This window comes from Grampus griseus (assembly GCF_964374135.1).
Source record: "Grampus griseus genome assembly, chromosome: 17".
In the NCBI taxonomy this organism is placed as follows: domain Eukaryota; kingdom Metazoa; phylum Chordata; class Mammalia; order Artiodactyla; family Delphinidae; genus Grampus; species Grampus griseus.
In genome coordinates, this window is record NC_139011.1 from 42,900,463 (window position 1) to 42,918,159 (window position 17,697).

Sequence of the window (17,697 nt, forward strand, 5' to 3'; positions counted from 1 at the left end):
AAAAGCTTTCAACAAAATTCAACATCAATTTATGACAAAAATTCTCCAGAAAGTGGGCATAGAGAGAACCTACCTCAACATAATAAAAGCCAAATATGGCAAACACACAGCCAACATCATTCTCAATGGTAGAACACTGAAAGTATTTCCTTTAAGATCAGGAACAAGACAAGGGTGCCCACTCTCACTACTATTATTCAACATAGTTGTCGAAGTTTTAGCCATGACAATCAAAGAAAAAGAAATAAAAAGAATCCAAATTGGAAAAGAACTAAAACTGTCACTGTTTGAAGATGACATGATACTATACATAGAAAATCCTAAAGATGCCACCAGAAAACTACTAGAGCTAATCAATGAATTTGGTAAAGTAGCAGGATAAAAAATTAATGCACAGAAATCTGTTGCATTCATATACACTAATGCTACAGTAATCAAAAGAGTATGGTACTGGCACAAAAACAGAAATATAGATCAATGGAACAGGATACAAAGCCCAGAGGTAAAGCCACACACATATGGTCACCTTATCTTTGACAAAGGGACAAAAATATACAATGGAGAAAAGACAGCCTCTTCAATAAGTGGTGCTCGGAAAGCTGGACAGCTACATGTAAAAGAATGAAATTAGAACACTTCCTAACACCATACACAAAAATAAACTAAAAATCGATTAAAAACTTAAATGTAAGGCCAGACATTATAAAACTCTTAGAGGAAAACATAGGCAGAACACTCTATGACAAAAATCCCAGCAATGGGTTTCCCTGGTGGCACAGTGGTTAAGAATCTGCCTGCCAATGTTAAGGACATGGGTTCAAGCCATGGTCTGGGAAGATCACACATGCTGCAGAGCAACTAAGCCCATGAGTCACAACTACTGAGCCTGCGTTCTAGATCCTGTGAACCACAACTACTGAGCCCGAGTGTCACAACTACTGAAGCCTGTGTGCCTAGAGCCCGTGCTCTGCAACAAGAGAAGCCACCCAATGAGAAAAGCCTGCACACTGCAATGAAGAGTAGCTTCTGCTTGCCACAACTAGAGAAAAGCCCGCGTGAAGCAACAAAGACCCAATGAAGCCAAAAATAAAAATAAATAAAAAAATAATTTTTAAAAGAATCACAGCAAGCTCCTTTTTGATCCACCTTGTAGAGTAATGGAAATGAAAGATAAAAACAAATGTGACCTAATGAAAGTTCAAGTTTTTGCACAGCAAAGGAAACCATAAACAAGATGAAAAGATAACCCCCAGAATGGGGGAAATTTGCAAACGAAGCAACGGAAAAAGGATTAATCTCCAAAATAAACAAGTAGCTTATGCAGCTCAATATCAAAAAAAAAACAACCAAATCCAAAAATGGGTGGAAGACCTAAGAACACATTTCTCCAAAGTAGACATACAGACTGCCATTATACACAAGAAAAGATGCTGAACATCACCAATCATTAGAGAAATGCAAATCAAAACTACAATGAGGTAACACCTCACACTGGTCAGAATGGCCATCATCAAAACATCTACAAACAATAAATGCTGGAGAAGGTGTGGAGAAAAGGGAACCCTCCTGCATTGTTGGTGAGAATGTATATTGATACAGCCACTATGGAGAACAGTATGGAGTTTCCTTCAAAAACTAAAAATAGAACTACCATATGACCCAGCAATCCCGCCACTAGGCATATACTCTGAGAAAACCATAATTCAATAGAGACTGGTGCCACCATGTTCATTGCAGCACTATTTACAATAGCCAGGACATGGAAGCAACCTAAGTGTCCATCAACAGATGAATGGGTAAAGAGAATGTGGTACATATATACAATGGAATATTGCTTGACCATAAAAAGAAACAAAATTGAGTTATTTGTACTGAGGTGGATGGACCTAGAATCTGTCATACAGAGTGAAGTATGTCACAAAGAGAAAAACAAATACCATAGGCTAATATATATATATATATGGAATCTAAAAAAAAAAATGGCTCTGATGAATCCAGGGACAGGACAGGAATAAAGACGCAGAGGTAGAAAATGGACCTGAGAACACGGGGTGGGAGAAGGGTAAGCTGGGACGAAGTGAAAGAGTAACATTGACATATATACACTACCAAATGTAAAGTAGACAACTAGTGGGGAGGAGCTCCATATCACAGGGAGATCAGCTCCATGTTTTTTGACCACCTACAGGGGTGGGATAGTGAGGGTGGCAGGGAGATGCAAGAGGGAGTGCATATGGGGATATATGTATACATATAACTGATTCACTTGTTATACAGCAGAAACTAACACAACATTGTAAAGTAATTATACTCCAATAAAAGTGTTTAAAAATAAATAAATAAAATAAGAAATAGAAGATATTGCAACAACAGCAACAACTAAAAACTAAAAATAGAACTACCATATGACCCAGCTGTCCCACTACTTGGCATATACCCTGAGAAAATCGTAATTCAAAAAGATACATGTAGCACAATGTTCATTGCAGCACTATTTACAATAACCAGGACATGGAAGCAACCTAAACGTCCATCGACAGACAAATGGATAAAGAAGGTGTGGCACATATATACAATGTAATATTATTTAGCCATAAAAAGGAACAGAATTGAGTTATTTGTAATGAGTTGGACTGACCTAGAGTCTGTCATACAGAGTGAAGTAAGTCAGAAAGAGAAAAACAAATACCATATGCTAACACACATCATGGAATCTAGATAAACGGTACTGATGAACCTACTGACAGGGCAGGATTAAAGATGCAGATGTAGAGAAAGGACTTGAAGACACAGTGGGGGAAGGGGAAGCTGGGACGAAGTGAGAGAGTAGCATTGACATATGTACACTACGAAATGTAAAATGGATGGCTAGTGGGAAGCTGCTGCATAGCACAGGGAGATCAGCTTGATGCTTTGTGACGACTTAGACTTAGAGGGGTGGGATAGGGAGTTGGGAGGGAGGCTCAAAAGGGAGGGGATATGGGGATATATGTATACATATAGCTGATTCACTTTCTGTTAGTTTCTGTACAGCAGAAACTAAGACAACATTGTAAAACAATTATACTCCAATTTAAAAAAAAAAACTGGAAAGTATGGTCATGAAAAAGGGGAGAACACATTAGAAACTCAAACTGACAAAGTTATTGAAATAACTTTACAAGTTATTTAAGATATTGTAAGAGAATGTAGAATTCTAGGCCATAAATTTTTAAGCCTACATAACATGTATATGCTTTTGGGAAAATGAATTTTTAAGTGTGTTCAAGAGAAAGTAGAACAATTGAATTAAACCTTTAACCCCAGAGTAAACTGAAGCAGTATCAAGACCAGAAGATTTTTCCCTAGATAGCGAGTTCTGGTAAGACTCTACTAAATAAACAATTTTCTAACTTCTGCAAAAGATTCCCAGAGCAAAGAAAATAAGGTGAAGCTACCTACCTCTTTTTATTAACCTAATATATTCAACAGTTACCAAAACTGGGAAATGATAGTAAACACACCCACACACACATACATGCCCCACAATATGCCAATTACACTTCCTAAATAGGTACAAAAAAACATATAAAGTATTAATCAGCCAAATTAGGCAGCATGATAAAAAGAAAAAAAGGCACGGCTCAGTAGTGTTTCTCCATGATAAAATATATTCTCACATTAGAATATCTACTGATGTAATAACTGTAAAATGCTGTTGTTTATTTCAATGGGTAATAATAAACATTAAATAGAAACAAATATTCATTCCTAATAAAAATATTTAACAAAACAAATCTAGATTAGAACATACTTAATAAAGTACCAGAGATTTAAGTGAACGTCATGTCACAATGCTGAAACGTTAGAAATATTTCAAATTAGAATTGATACACAAGATGAAGATTCTCTTTATTGTTGCTATTCTTCAACATCATACTGGAAGTCCTAGCTAAGGGAATAATAAAAATAAAGTGGTATATATATTGGAAAGGAGAAAAAACTCTTATCAGTCATACATGATTCCAAATTCCAAGACAGTTTATCATTATTTGTACATGATTCTAAATTTCAAGAGAATCAACAAACTTTTGTAGCAGCTAAAAAATTAAACCAAGTTGAATGGCTTTATACATGATCAGTTTGCAAAAATCAATAGCTTTCCCACAAACCAGTAGTAAGCACTTAGAAAATATAGTGCATGTAGTAAATGCAATTCATAAAACCACAAAAAATACAATATTCCAAAAAAAAATCTAAAAATAAATATGCATGACCTGAATGGAAAAAATTATGCAACTTCAGTTAATGAGAGCTAAAAAAAAGACATACTATGTATGTTCAAGAGTAAGAACACTCAATATTATAAAGGCATCTAAAAATCAATATAGGCATACCTCATTTTATTGCACTTCACTTGATTGCATTTTGCAGATACTGTGTTTTTTACAAATTTAAGGTTTGTGGCAACCCTGCATTGAACAAGTCTACTGGCACCATTTTTCCAACAGCACTTGCTCATCTCATGTCCCTGAGTCACATTGGTAATTCTTGCAATATTTCAAACTTTATTATTATTATATTTGCTATGATGATCTGTGATCAGTGATCTTTGATGTTACTAATGTAACTGCAGATGTGATGGAAATAGCAAGAGAAGCAGAATTAGAAGTGGAGCCTGAAGATGTGACTGAAATGCTGTAATCTCATGATAAAACTTTAATGAACGAGGAGTTGCTTCTTATGGATGAGCAAAGAAAGTGGTTTCTTAGGATGAAATCTATCCTTGGTGAAGATGTGAACACTGTTGAAATGACAACAAAGGATTTAGAACATTACATAAACTTAATTGATAAGCAGGGGCAGGATTCAAGAGGTTAAGCCTCCAGTTTTGAAAGAGGTTCTTCTGTGGGTAAAATGCTATCAAAAAGCATTGCATATTACAGGGAAATCATCCATGAAAGGAAGAGTCAATCAGTGCAGCCAACTTTATTATTGTCTTGTTTAAAAAAATTGCTAGAGCCACACCAGCCTTCACCAACCACCATCTTGATCAGTCAGCAGCCATCAACATCAAGACAGACCCTCCATCAACAAAAACAATATGACTCACTGAAGGCTCACATGATGGCTAGAGTTTTTTAACAATAAAGTATTTTTAAATTAAGGTATGCATATTGTTTTTTTAGACATAATGCTATTGCACACTTAAGAAACTGTAGTGTAAACATAACTTTTTATCCACTGAGAAACCAAAAATTTGTGTGACTCACTTTACTGTGATACTCACTACATTGTGGCATTCTGCAACCAAACCCACAGTATATCCAAAATATGCCTGTAATGAATATCAGTGAAATACCCACCAAAAAATGGATAATATTTTTGTGGAACTTGAAAAAATGATTCTCAAATATATATGAAAGTTGAGAGTTCCATATCTAGTGATATTTTATTGAACCTAAATATCCCGATCGACCTCTGGAATTCTTCATGCTGAAAACAAATAAAAATGCTGAAGACTGGATATAGATATAGACATAGATATAGATAGATATAGACATATCTCCAAAGACCTAATGAAACAAAAGCATTTTTCAATCACAAATGTAATAGAGGGTATGGAAAGTTGTATTTTCCAAAGATGGACACAATAATATTTTCCATCTCACAGATCTGCAAGGTGAGAATTCCAAGCCACTGAAATGCTATGTACAGGTCCTCTTGTCAATAGTCCCAGCTAAGTGCAATCCAGCTTTCAAAACATCCTAACCCAGGTAGCAGACATTTGTATAGAGGAGCTTAAAGATGATTGATTCCAATAGCCAGCCATTTGAGTCATTCCCCAGGAGTTTAGGTTTCCCTGCTGAGACCCCAGACATTGTGGAACAGTCAAGCACTTCCTGTTGAGTCCTGTCCAAATTCCTGACCCATAGAATTTTTGATCATAATAAAATTACTATTGTTTTATATCACTAGATTTTTGGTGGTGTGTTTTATAATAACAGTTAATTGAAACAGCTGTATTTCAGCAAGTGGCAGGAATACAGAAACTGCTTTTGCCCTGAATGTGTATGCAGAAGCTGGAAACTTCAGTGGTTTTCACAGCCTTCATGAGTCAGGGAGCACCCAAGGTAGGAAATCTAATAAGAAACTCTCAAACCCTGAGATGGGAACGTCGATGCAAGGAGGAAGCAAAAGTAAATATACGCATGCCTCTATCCTCAAAGGACTATGGTAGTCCCGACTCTGAGCAGAGAAAGGAAAAAATAAAACAAATCCCTGGGAAGTTGTACCCACAAGGTGGACTTTGAATATATTTGCAGTCAAAAGTTGAGACTCTTATGCTTCAATTAAGTTTTAAATTATTCTACATCCTTACTGACCTAAAGTGCTTACAGTGGTAATACAAATCCTCTCTGGAATAATACTCCTTCCTCCTACACCCAAAAATTCTGATAATTAATTTTCAAATAAAATGGAGTAGCACAAAACTTCTGTTCCCAGCTATGATTAAGTAATAAAGATCAGATCTAACCTTCACCTAAAACAACTACAAACTTGGTGGAATAGAAACTCTTGAGCTTACCCCCCTCACAAAAACACCAAAATCACAGCAAACTGCTGAACAACCATCAGCAAAAAAATGCTGGAACCTACAGAAAAGATATTCTACATCCAAAGACAAAGAAGATGTCACAACGAGGTGGTAGAACGGGTGCAATCATGATAAAATCAAATCCTATACCTGCCAGGTGGGTGACCAACAAACTGGAAAATAACGATATCACAGAGGTTCTCTTACAGGAGTGAAAGTTCTGAGCCCCAGGTCAGAATCCCCAGCCCGGGGGTCTGGCATTGGGAGAAGGAGTCCCCAGACCATCTGGCTTTGAAGGCCAGTGGGGTTTTATAGCAGGAATTCCAAAGGACTGGGGGAAACAGAGACTCCACTCTTGGAGGGTGCATACAAAGTCTCAGGCACACCAGGACCCAGGGGAAAAAGCGGTGACCTCATAAGATCCTGGGTCAGACCTACCTGCTAGTATTGGAAGGTCTCCAGTGGAGGTGGGGGGGCAGCTGTGCCTCATTGTGAGAACAAAGACACTGGTGGTGGTAGTTTTGGGGAGTACTCATTGGTGTGAGCCCTCCGGGAGGTGGCCTTTTTCTCACCAAAAATTGGACATCTCAAATAATGTTTTCTTTTTTTTTAACATCTTTATTGGAGTATAATTGCTTTACAATGGTGTGTTAGTTTCTGCTTTATAACAAAGTGAATCAGTTATACATATACATATGTTCCCATATCTCTTCCCTCTTGCATCTCCCTGCCTCCCACCCTCCCTATTCCACCCCTCTAGGTGGTCACAAACCACCGAGCTGATCTCCCTGTGCTATGTGGCTGCTTCCCACTAGCTATCTATTTTACGTTTAGTAGTGTATATATGTCCATGCCACTCTCTCACTTTGTCACAGGTTACTCTTCCCCCTCCCCATATCCTCAAGTCCATTCTCTAGTAGGTCTGTGTCTTTCTTCCCGTCTCACTCCTAGGTTCTTCATGACTTTTTTTTTTTTTTCTTAGATTCCATATATATGTGTTAGCATACGGTATTTGTTTTTCTCTTTTTGACTTACTTCACTCTGTATGACAGATCTAGGCCCATCCACCTCAGTACAAATAACTCAATTTCGTTTCTTTTTATGGCTGAGTAATATTCCATTGTATATATGTGCCACACCTTCTTTATCCATTCACCCTATAATGGACACATAGGTTGCTTCCATGTCCTGGCTATTGTAAATAGAGCTGCAATGAACATTTTGGTACATGACTCTTTTTGAATTATGGTTCTCTCAGGATATATGCCCAGTAGTGGGATTGCTGGTCATATGGTAGTTCTATTTGTAGTTTTTTAAGGAAACTCCATACTGTTCTTCATAGTGGCTGTATCAATTTACATTCCCACCAACAGTGTAAGAGTGTTCCCTTTTCTCCACACCCTCTCCAGCATTTATTGCTTCTAGATTTTTTGATGGTGGTCATTCTGACCAGTGTGAGATGATACCTCATCGTAGTTTTGATTTGCATTTCTCTAATGATTAATAATGTTGGGCATTCTTTCATGTGTTTGTTGGCAGTCTGTATATCTTCTTTGGAGTAATGTCTATTTAGGTCTTCTGCCCATTTTTGGATTAGGTTGTTTGTTTTTTTGTTATTGAGCTGCATGAGCTGCTTGTAAATTTTGGAGATTAATCCTTTGTCAGTTGTTTCATTTGCAAATATTTTCTCCCATTCTGAGGGTTGTCTTCTGGTCTTGTTTATGGTTTCCTTTGCCGTGAAAAAGGTTTTAAGTTTCATTAGGTCTTATTTTTTAATTTTTGTTTCTATTTCCATTTCTCTAGGAGGTGGGTCAAAAAGGATATTGCTGTGAAAAAAAAAAAAAAAAAAGGATATTGCTGTGATTTATGTCATAGAGTGTTCTGCCTACGTTTTCCTCTAAGAGTTTGAGAGTGTCTGGCCTTACATTTAGGTCTTTAATCCATTTTGAGTTTATTTTTGTGTATGGTGTTAGGGAGTGTTTTAATTTCGTACTTTTACATGTACCTGTCCAGTTTACTCAGCACCACTTATTGAAGAGGCTGTCTTTTCTCCACTGTATATTCTTGCCTCCTTTATCAAAGATAAGGTGACCATATACACATGAGTTTATCTCTGGGCTTTCTATGCTGTTCCATTGATCTATATTTCTGTTTTTGTGCCAGTACCATACTGTCTTGATTACTGTAGCTTTGTAGTATAATCTGAAGTCAGGGAGCCTGATTCCTCCAGCTCCATTTTTCATTCTCAAGATTGCTTTGGCTATTCGGGGTCTTTTGTGTTTCCATACAAATTGTGAATTTTTTTTGTTCTAGTTCTGTGAAAAATGCCAGTGGTAGTTTGATAGGGATTGCATTGAATCTGTAGATTGTTTTGGGTAGTAGAGTCATTTTCACAGTGTTGATTCTTCCAATCCAAGAACATGGTATATCTCTCCATCTATTTGAATCATCTTTAATTTCTTTCATCAGTGTCTTATAATTTTCTGCATAGAGGTCTTTTGTCTCCTTAGGTAGGATTATTCCTAGATATTTTATTCTTTTTGTTGCAATGGTAAATGGGAGTATTTTCCTAATTTCACTTTCTGATTTTTCATCATTAATGTATAGGAATGCCAGAGATTTCTGTGCATTAATTTTGTATCCTGCTACTTTACCAAATTCATGGATTAGCTTTAGTAGTTTTCTGGTAGCATCTTTAGGATTCTCTGTGTATAGTATCATGTCATCTGCAAACAGTGACAGCTTTACTTCTTCTTTTCCGATTTGGATTCCTTTTATTTATTTTTCTTCTCTGATTGCTGTGGCCTAAACTTCCAAAACTATGTTGAATAATAGTGGTGAGAGTGGGCAGTCTTGTCTTTTTCCTGATCTTAGTGGAAATGGTTTCTGTTTTTCACCATTGAGGACGATGTTGTCTGTGGGTTTGTCATATATGACCTTTATTATGTTGAGGAAAGTTCCCTCTATGCCTACTTTCTGCAGGGTTTTTATCATAAATTAGTGTTGAATTTTGTCAAAAGCTTTCTCCGCATCTCTTGAGATGATCATATGGTTTTTCTCCTTCAATTTGTTAATATGGTGTATCACGTTGATTGATTTGCATATATTGAGGAATCCTTGCATTCCTGGAATAAACCCCACTTGATCATGGTGTATGATCCTTTTAATGTGCTGTTGGATTCTGTTTGCTGGTATTTTGTTGAGGATTTTTGCATCTATGTTCATCAGTGACATTGGCCTGTAGTTTTCTTTCTTTGTGACATCTTTTTCTGGGTTTTGTATCAGGTTGATGGTGGCCTTGTAGAATGAGTTTGGGAGTGTTCTTCCCTCTGCTATATTTTGGAAGAGTTTGAGAAAAATAGGTGTTAGCTCTTCTCTAAATGTTTGATAGAATTCACCTTTGAAACCATCTGGTCCTGGGCTTTTTTTTGTTGGAAGATTTTTAATCACAGTTTCAATTTCAGTGCTTGTGATTGGTCTGTTTATGTTTTCTATTTCTTCCTGGTTTCAAATAATGGTTTTAAACACTGGGCATTATGCAACAGGACAGTCATTTCTGAGGGAGAAAAAAAATATTAACTGAGGGCTATTACTGCCTTACTTGCACCCTGGATAGTGTTTCCAGCCCATAGTTCAGGGAGAAGACACCTAGGTGGAGCCTGGTGGTGTTGCTCAGTTGAGATAATGAAGTTGAGAACTGGTGAGGCCAAGGCAGCTGCAGTTCACAGGGTCAAATAGCAGAGAGGAGAGTCCTATAGAGTGAGAGCTCTGCATAGATAAAGCAATTACTTCTTGAATTTCAACTGAATACTGATCAGTGAATCAGTGTCAGGAAACTACCTGAATTTTTAAAAAGTACTATTTGGAAGAAACAGAAAGAAAAATCTGCAGGGTTAACACAGGGTCAGGAAAAGTTTGTGTCCTTACCAGCCAAAGTAGTAATTCAATAGTAGTAACATCATAATTCAAAGGGTTAGAATAAACAAAAGTGTATTTGGTCAGTGGTGGAGAAATATTAATAGACCAAATTCTCCTCTGCTTCTTCCTACAAAACTTAAAACAACACTGAAAAGGATTAAATTGTGTCTAGTAACACCTGCTTTCCACAAAAAAAATCCTCAGGTATATTTTAGGAACATAAAAATATCTAGCATCCAGCAAGGTAAAGTTCAAAATATCTGGCATTCAATAAAAAAATTGCCAGATGTGCAAAGAAATCACCCATATAATGAAAAGAAATATTCAATCAATAGTAACAGACTCAGAAGTGACAGATGATAGAATTAGTAGACAAGGATAATAAAACAGTTAATATAATTATCTTCCAAATGTGCAATAAGGTAGCGGGAAGGATGAATATATTAAGAAAAGTGATGAATGGTATCAAAAAAGTATCAAATTGAATTTCTAGCTCCATAAAATATCTGATATTAAAAATATACACTGGGTGGGATTAACATCAGAAGATATAAATGAACTTGAAATATAAAGCAATAAACAATAAAACTATCCTAAAACAATAAAAACTATCCAAAATTATATATATAGAGAAAAAAATATTAAAACATACTAACAGATCAAGTAGTCCAATGTATGTGTCTGGCGTACTTGAAGGAGACAGAAGAGTAAGGAATAGAAAAAATATTTGGAGCAATAGTGACTGACAATTTTACAAATCTGATGAAAATTATAAAACCAAGAATCCAAGAAGCTCAACACACTTCAAACAGAAGCAACATGAAGAAGTCTATACCATGACATACAATCAAATTTCTTAAAGTAACTGCTAAAGGGAAATTTTTAAAAAACAGCCAAAGAAAAAAGAATCATTACTTAAAGAAGAACAAATATAAGATGATTGCAGATAGAAAACTTCTTTTTGCAATCAATGCAAGGCAGAAGAATGTGGAGTAACATTTAAAATACTGAAATGAAAAATGCGAACCTGGAATTCTATACCCAGCAACAATATCTTTCAAAAATGAAGGCAAAATAGAGACTTATTCAGGCATACAAAAGGTAAAATAATTCATCATTAGCACCATGAGTTATGTTCAGGGAAGTCCTTCAAGCAGAAAGAAAATAATACCAGATGGAAACATGCATCTACACAAAGAAATAAAGAACACTGCAAATGATAAATATATGGGTGAATATAAAAAAAAACCTCTGCTTATTTTTAAAACGTTTCTGAAGGAAAATTAAATTGTTAAAGGAAAAATAATAACATGTATTATCAAGGCCATAACAAATGAAGAAATAAAATGTATGATAACCGTATCACAAAGGCTGAATAAATGGAAGTACACAGTTTTAAGGCTCTTTTACTGTATGTGAAATGATATGCTATCACTCATTTCTTACCAGCAGAAACTGAGGTGGCCATAGGAGCAGGCCACCCGGGTAACATACCTTATACACCAGGTATCCTTCTTTGTGGGAGTTCCTTTCATGCTCACTGGTGCTGACTGGGGAAGGGGTACATACAATGGAGGGTGGATGTCTGTAAGAGTTAGGCTTGCTAGTAATAGCCCAGTAGAGGTAGATTCAAAGGAGGATAGAACCCCAAAACCAAAGACTTTTTTGTTTCCCTCTCAGCTTCTGTAGGAAGAAGCAGTGCCTTCTGTCTGTCTTACTTGTATTTTTGGCGTTGCTGAACTACCACACATCTGGAATCCAACAGAATTCTGTGCTCCTGGGGCATCCAGAACTCTGTATGCACATGGGATGCCCAGGAATGGTGCCAAACATACTGTGCTTATCTCCTCTGCTCACGCACATGCTCCTGTATCCAATTCAACTTCCTTAACAAAGGACAAGTTCAAAGATAAAATTATTATTAAGAATTTCATGAAGGGAATAGGACAGCATTAACCAAACAGGAGGCCCTTCTGCAGGTTCTGTGTGCCTGCACAGTTCTCATGCCATAAATCTGGCCCTGAGTGATACATCCAGGAACTCAGTAAAGATTGAGTGAAAGTCTTGGTTTATGTTAAGGGCTGAGCACTGGTTGGCCTTCCACTTGGTGGGATTGGCCTTATTGCCTCTTTTTCTGTTCACTTCCCTGATACCTTGCCCAGGTACAGAGGTAGTGTTTTTACCCTCCTGGTTTTGTTATCCCATGTAACATGATGCCAAAAGATGTAGAAAGTTTCTGGTTTCCAATGACCCACTGAAGCCCTGTGTACTGGCAGCTGTTCACCTTGGCCACCAGTCAGGGCTTCAGCTATACCTGGTAGGATGGTGGGGGAGCCACTGGGGTTAAATTCAACATTGAAAAGTATTAATTTAAGCCATAACACCAATAGGAAAATTTGCAAATCTTTATGATCATTTCAAAATGCGCAGAAAAAGATTTGATAAAACTAACATCCACTTGTGATTTTGTTAAAAAAAAGTCTTTGAAATCTAGATATAAAAGGGAACTTCCTTAACCTAATAAAGAATATTAAAAAAATTACACCCAACAAACATTCAGTGATAAAATATTTAAAGCTTTCCCTTTGAGAATACAGAATATGTAAGAATGCCTTCCATCATCACTTCTATTTAACATTTTAGCATGAAAAAGACATAAAAATTATTTTAAAAAGAAAAATAAAATAGTCATTATTTACTGGTGGCATAATTATGTAGAAAAAAATACAATACAGATAATTTAAAAAGAAGTTTAGCAGAATTGCAAGATACAGAATTAAAATACAAATGTCAATGTAGACTTCTGCCTTAAACCATGGAAGAGTAGTTAGTAACAGACTAGCCTTTCTACTTAAATAACTGGACAAGTTATGTGAGGCAAGATTTCAGGCCTTGGGCATGAGTCAGCATATAGCTGTCATCCCTGAGAGAAGTAAAAAACATGATATAAAGTCCCATGTTCACTGCAGCTCTCTGTCTGAAGTCAATTTCCTGATTACAGCTTACAAAGCTGGAAAACAAGCAAAGCACATCAGTTCCAGTTGCCTGTGGAGACAGATTTCAGAATTTGGGGCTGTCAGATTAGCTGGAAACTGCAGGGCAGGCGGGAAAGAAGAAAGATGCACATAAGGCAGGAACCAAAAGTCTCGTTGGGGGTTCCCTATAAGTCCTTACTCAAGGATTAGGCTGTGCCTATACCATGAAAACCTTTACAAGGCTTACTAAAGACTAGCTGTTGTGAGATTGAGAGAGTAATAAAGATATTAGAGGTTGGCCAGAAATGGGAAATGAAATTCCCATCCAAGTAGAGTGAGGAAACCTCAGAAACACTCAGGGATAAAACTGAGACACCAGAAAGGCCATAGCTTAGGTGCAATGACCACTAAGGCTTACTGGAGACCTATACTAACAAAGCTCAAAATCAAGCCTGGACAAGAACAGGAGGGAATTTGAAGACAGTCAATGTAGAGGGTCTTGGAAAACATTTTGGAATTTTCACTGATCCACTGTAACAGAGTATAGAGCCAAGCCTACATAAATGCAAGTTGATTGGATATATTGAACTGACTGCAAGAAAAAAAACAACAACAACACTTTTCAGAGGAATATAACAGAATTCAGTGTCCTTACAGCATATCACCCACAGCATCCAATACACAATGAAAGGTTACCATATCTGCAAAGAAACAGGAAAATATGACCAACAGCAAAGAAAAATAGCAGTCAATAGAAATAGTTGTTGAGAAGGCAGAAATGTTTAATTTCAAGGTGAAGTGTTTAAAACAGCTATTATAAATATGTTCAAGGGCTTAATGGGAAATATGGTCACAATGAGTGAAGAGTCAAGGAATCTCAGTAGTGAAATAGAAATATAACACTTAAATGGAAATTTAGTGATTCTACAGTAAATGACTTTTAAAAATTACTGAATAAGCTTCAGGGCAGAATAAAGACAGCTGAAGTGGGAATCCAATCTGAAGAACAGAGGATAAGAGCTTGGAAACTAACAGAGCCTCAGGGATTTAGGGTGACACAATTATCACCATATAACTGGAATCCCACAATGAAAGATCACTTATGATGGGCCAGAAAAATTATTTAGAAAATATATCCAAAGCTTTCCAAGTGATATAAAGTATTGGCTTATAAATCCAAGAAGTTCAGCAAAATCAAAGTAGGGTAAATACAAAGAGAAGTACACCTACACACCTAGATATGTGATAGTCACACTGCTGAAAACCAAAGGTAACACGTGGAAAGCAGTGTGAGGTGGAAAAAAAAAGATAGATTGCAACAGAGGACTAGTTAGGTAAATAATGGCAAACCTCACATCAGAAACATGGAGGCAAGACGATCCAGAATTCTAAATAACCATCAAAAAAGAGAGGGAAGAAAGACCTTTTCAGATAAATAAAGCTGAGAGAAAGTATCACCAACACACTTGGTGTTGCTAATTCTGCAATATGAAGGGAATTGGTTCCATTGGAGATGTAGGAAAGAACAAAACACCAGAAATGGTAAATATTAGAGTAAAAATTTTAAGTTGAGGTTTTACAATGCATTTAAAAGAAACATACATGACAACAATAATACAAAAGATAGAGTGGGAGTGTGAAAAATAGAATTACACTCTTACAAGGTTTATACATTTGTGAAGTATCATATATGAACAGGAGGTGTGAAGTACTGTGTGTGAAATGTGAAACTGTGAACTCCAGCTCTGGAATACTGGAGTTGGGGAGAAAACTGAGGGTAGTATGAAAGAAGAGCATAGGGGGATCCCTCCTAAATATGTAATATTAATGGATATAATATTGATGAATCTTAGCAATTATTTAAGTATGCATACTATTAATCCTAGAATTGTAGAACACTACATTTAACAGTTGCAGAATACACATTCTTTTCTAGTACACTGAGAGCAATCATTGAGATAAACCATATGCTGGGCTATAAAATGAGTCTCAATAATTTTCAAAAGTTTGAAATCTTATAGAGTATGTTGTCTAACAAATTGTAATGAAATTAAAAGTCAGTAACAATAAGATATTTATAAGACACCCAAATACTTGAAAACTAAACAACAGAATTCTAAACAAATAACAATGATAAAAGAAAAACTCACAGGGAAATTTTAAAATAATTTCAAATGACTTCTAGTTAAAACACAACATACTAAAATTTATGGGATATTAATAAAGCAGTTCTTAGAGGTAATTTTCTAGATTTAAATGCTTATATTATTAAAGAATAAAAGTTTAAATCAATTTTTTTTTAGTTTCCATCTTAAAGACATAGACAAATAAGAAAGTTAAATAGAAAAAAAGAAATAACAAAGAGCAGAAATCAATGAAATATTAAACAGACATTAGAGAAAATTAACAAAGACAAAATTTGGCTTTCTGAAAAGAAATACATTTGAATCTCAGAAATACTTCTGTTAGGAGAGCAAAATAGTACAGCACCTTGAAAAAACACTTTGGTATTATATTTTCATTTAGAATGTGCACATGCTCTAGAAATCTGTGATTTTACTCTAGGTTATAAGCCAAAGAGAAATTCTTGCGAATCTTCACCAGGAAAATCATATAAAAATATTTATAAGCACCCTGTTATAGAACAAACCTAAAAACAGCCCTAAAGCACTATCACAGGACAATAGATATAGGAATTGTGGCATATTCATGAGTTAGAATAGTATAAGGAATTAAAACAAATCGATGACAGCAATTAATTTAATTAAAACTTTTCTTGTGTACCTATTAGGTGTTAGGCACCTGGGATACGTCAATTAATAAAACTGACAGAATAGATCTCTACTCTCAAGCAACTTACATTCTGAGGTGAAGAAAGATAATAAACAATTTACATAATATATAAGTAAATTATGTATAAATTATACTAAAAAGTGATGAATGACTATTAACAAAGGAACCAGTAAAGCATGGTTAGGGGACATTTGAGTTGGAGAAACTGAGGAAGTAATACACAAGGGGAGCATATTATCAATATTATGTGTACCACTAAGAAGGAGAAAATGCTATCAGGGAATTATTTATGAACTGCATCCTGATTTGAGAAATGTTTGTGAAATATGTCATTGACATTTTGGGTTAAATGCTCAATAAGCAGAAAAAAAGAAGTAAATGTGAACATTTTCAGCTCACTACAAGTTATGCTTTTTATGCATGCCATTTGATGATTAAAGAAATAGCTGGCAACTCTACATTTGAAATTATATCCTCAAAATATTTGTAATATATGGTCCATATTTCTTCTGTGTACATAAAATAATTCTCTATATATGTTCTCACTATTAATCATCTGAAGAATTTTTTGAGATAATTTTCTTCTAGATTTCAGAGACAATATTGCATTCAATTATTCAAAAAGCAAACAAACACTGAAATATGTGTTTAATAACATGTCAGTTCTCTTCATGGAGTTCATTCTATATATGTGCTCTATAACTGTAATTTCAAATATAGAAATCAATAAAAATGTTTTTTTAAAGTTTATTAATTTTCTGAGTTTTGAAAAGGAAGGCTTTCTTTAAGAAAACATACCCATTTTCCAGGTTTTGTTAAGTGATTTAAATATAGTACAATAGATTAAAACCAAGACTTTCAAGTACGGACTTAGAGGATCACAGAGTTTTTAAATGAACTTACATGAAAAATCATTCGTTTAAATTTTTAAACAAAATTCACCCTAAACACCTCCCTGATGTTGTTCTAGGACAATCCCACAGAAATAATAATATGTGTGTTTGACCTAGTAAGTAGCCGATTCCAGCTACTGAGAAAGCAAATTTGGATAATTCAACTTTTAAAATCTAAGGCAAAAGACTGCTTAACAAGATTAAGTAATTTGATATGCTATTTCTTATTTTAATATATTCAATGAATTTCATACATTTTGACAGGATTATAATTTCTGCAAATTGATCCAAAATGATTCTCCCAAATTTCAATCTATATGCACATTTATCTAGACTAAAGATGATGGCACATATAATTATTAGATTCTAGTTTACAATTCAACTTACCACAAATTTAACTAAATGACATATCTGCCACTATATAATAAAGAAATAGGCATATTCATAACATGTATCTGGATGTTTAATTTTATGTAAAGCCATTTATTTCTTGTTCAATGTCCCTAGATATATTTTATTTGATATTTGGTTAGTGTATTCC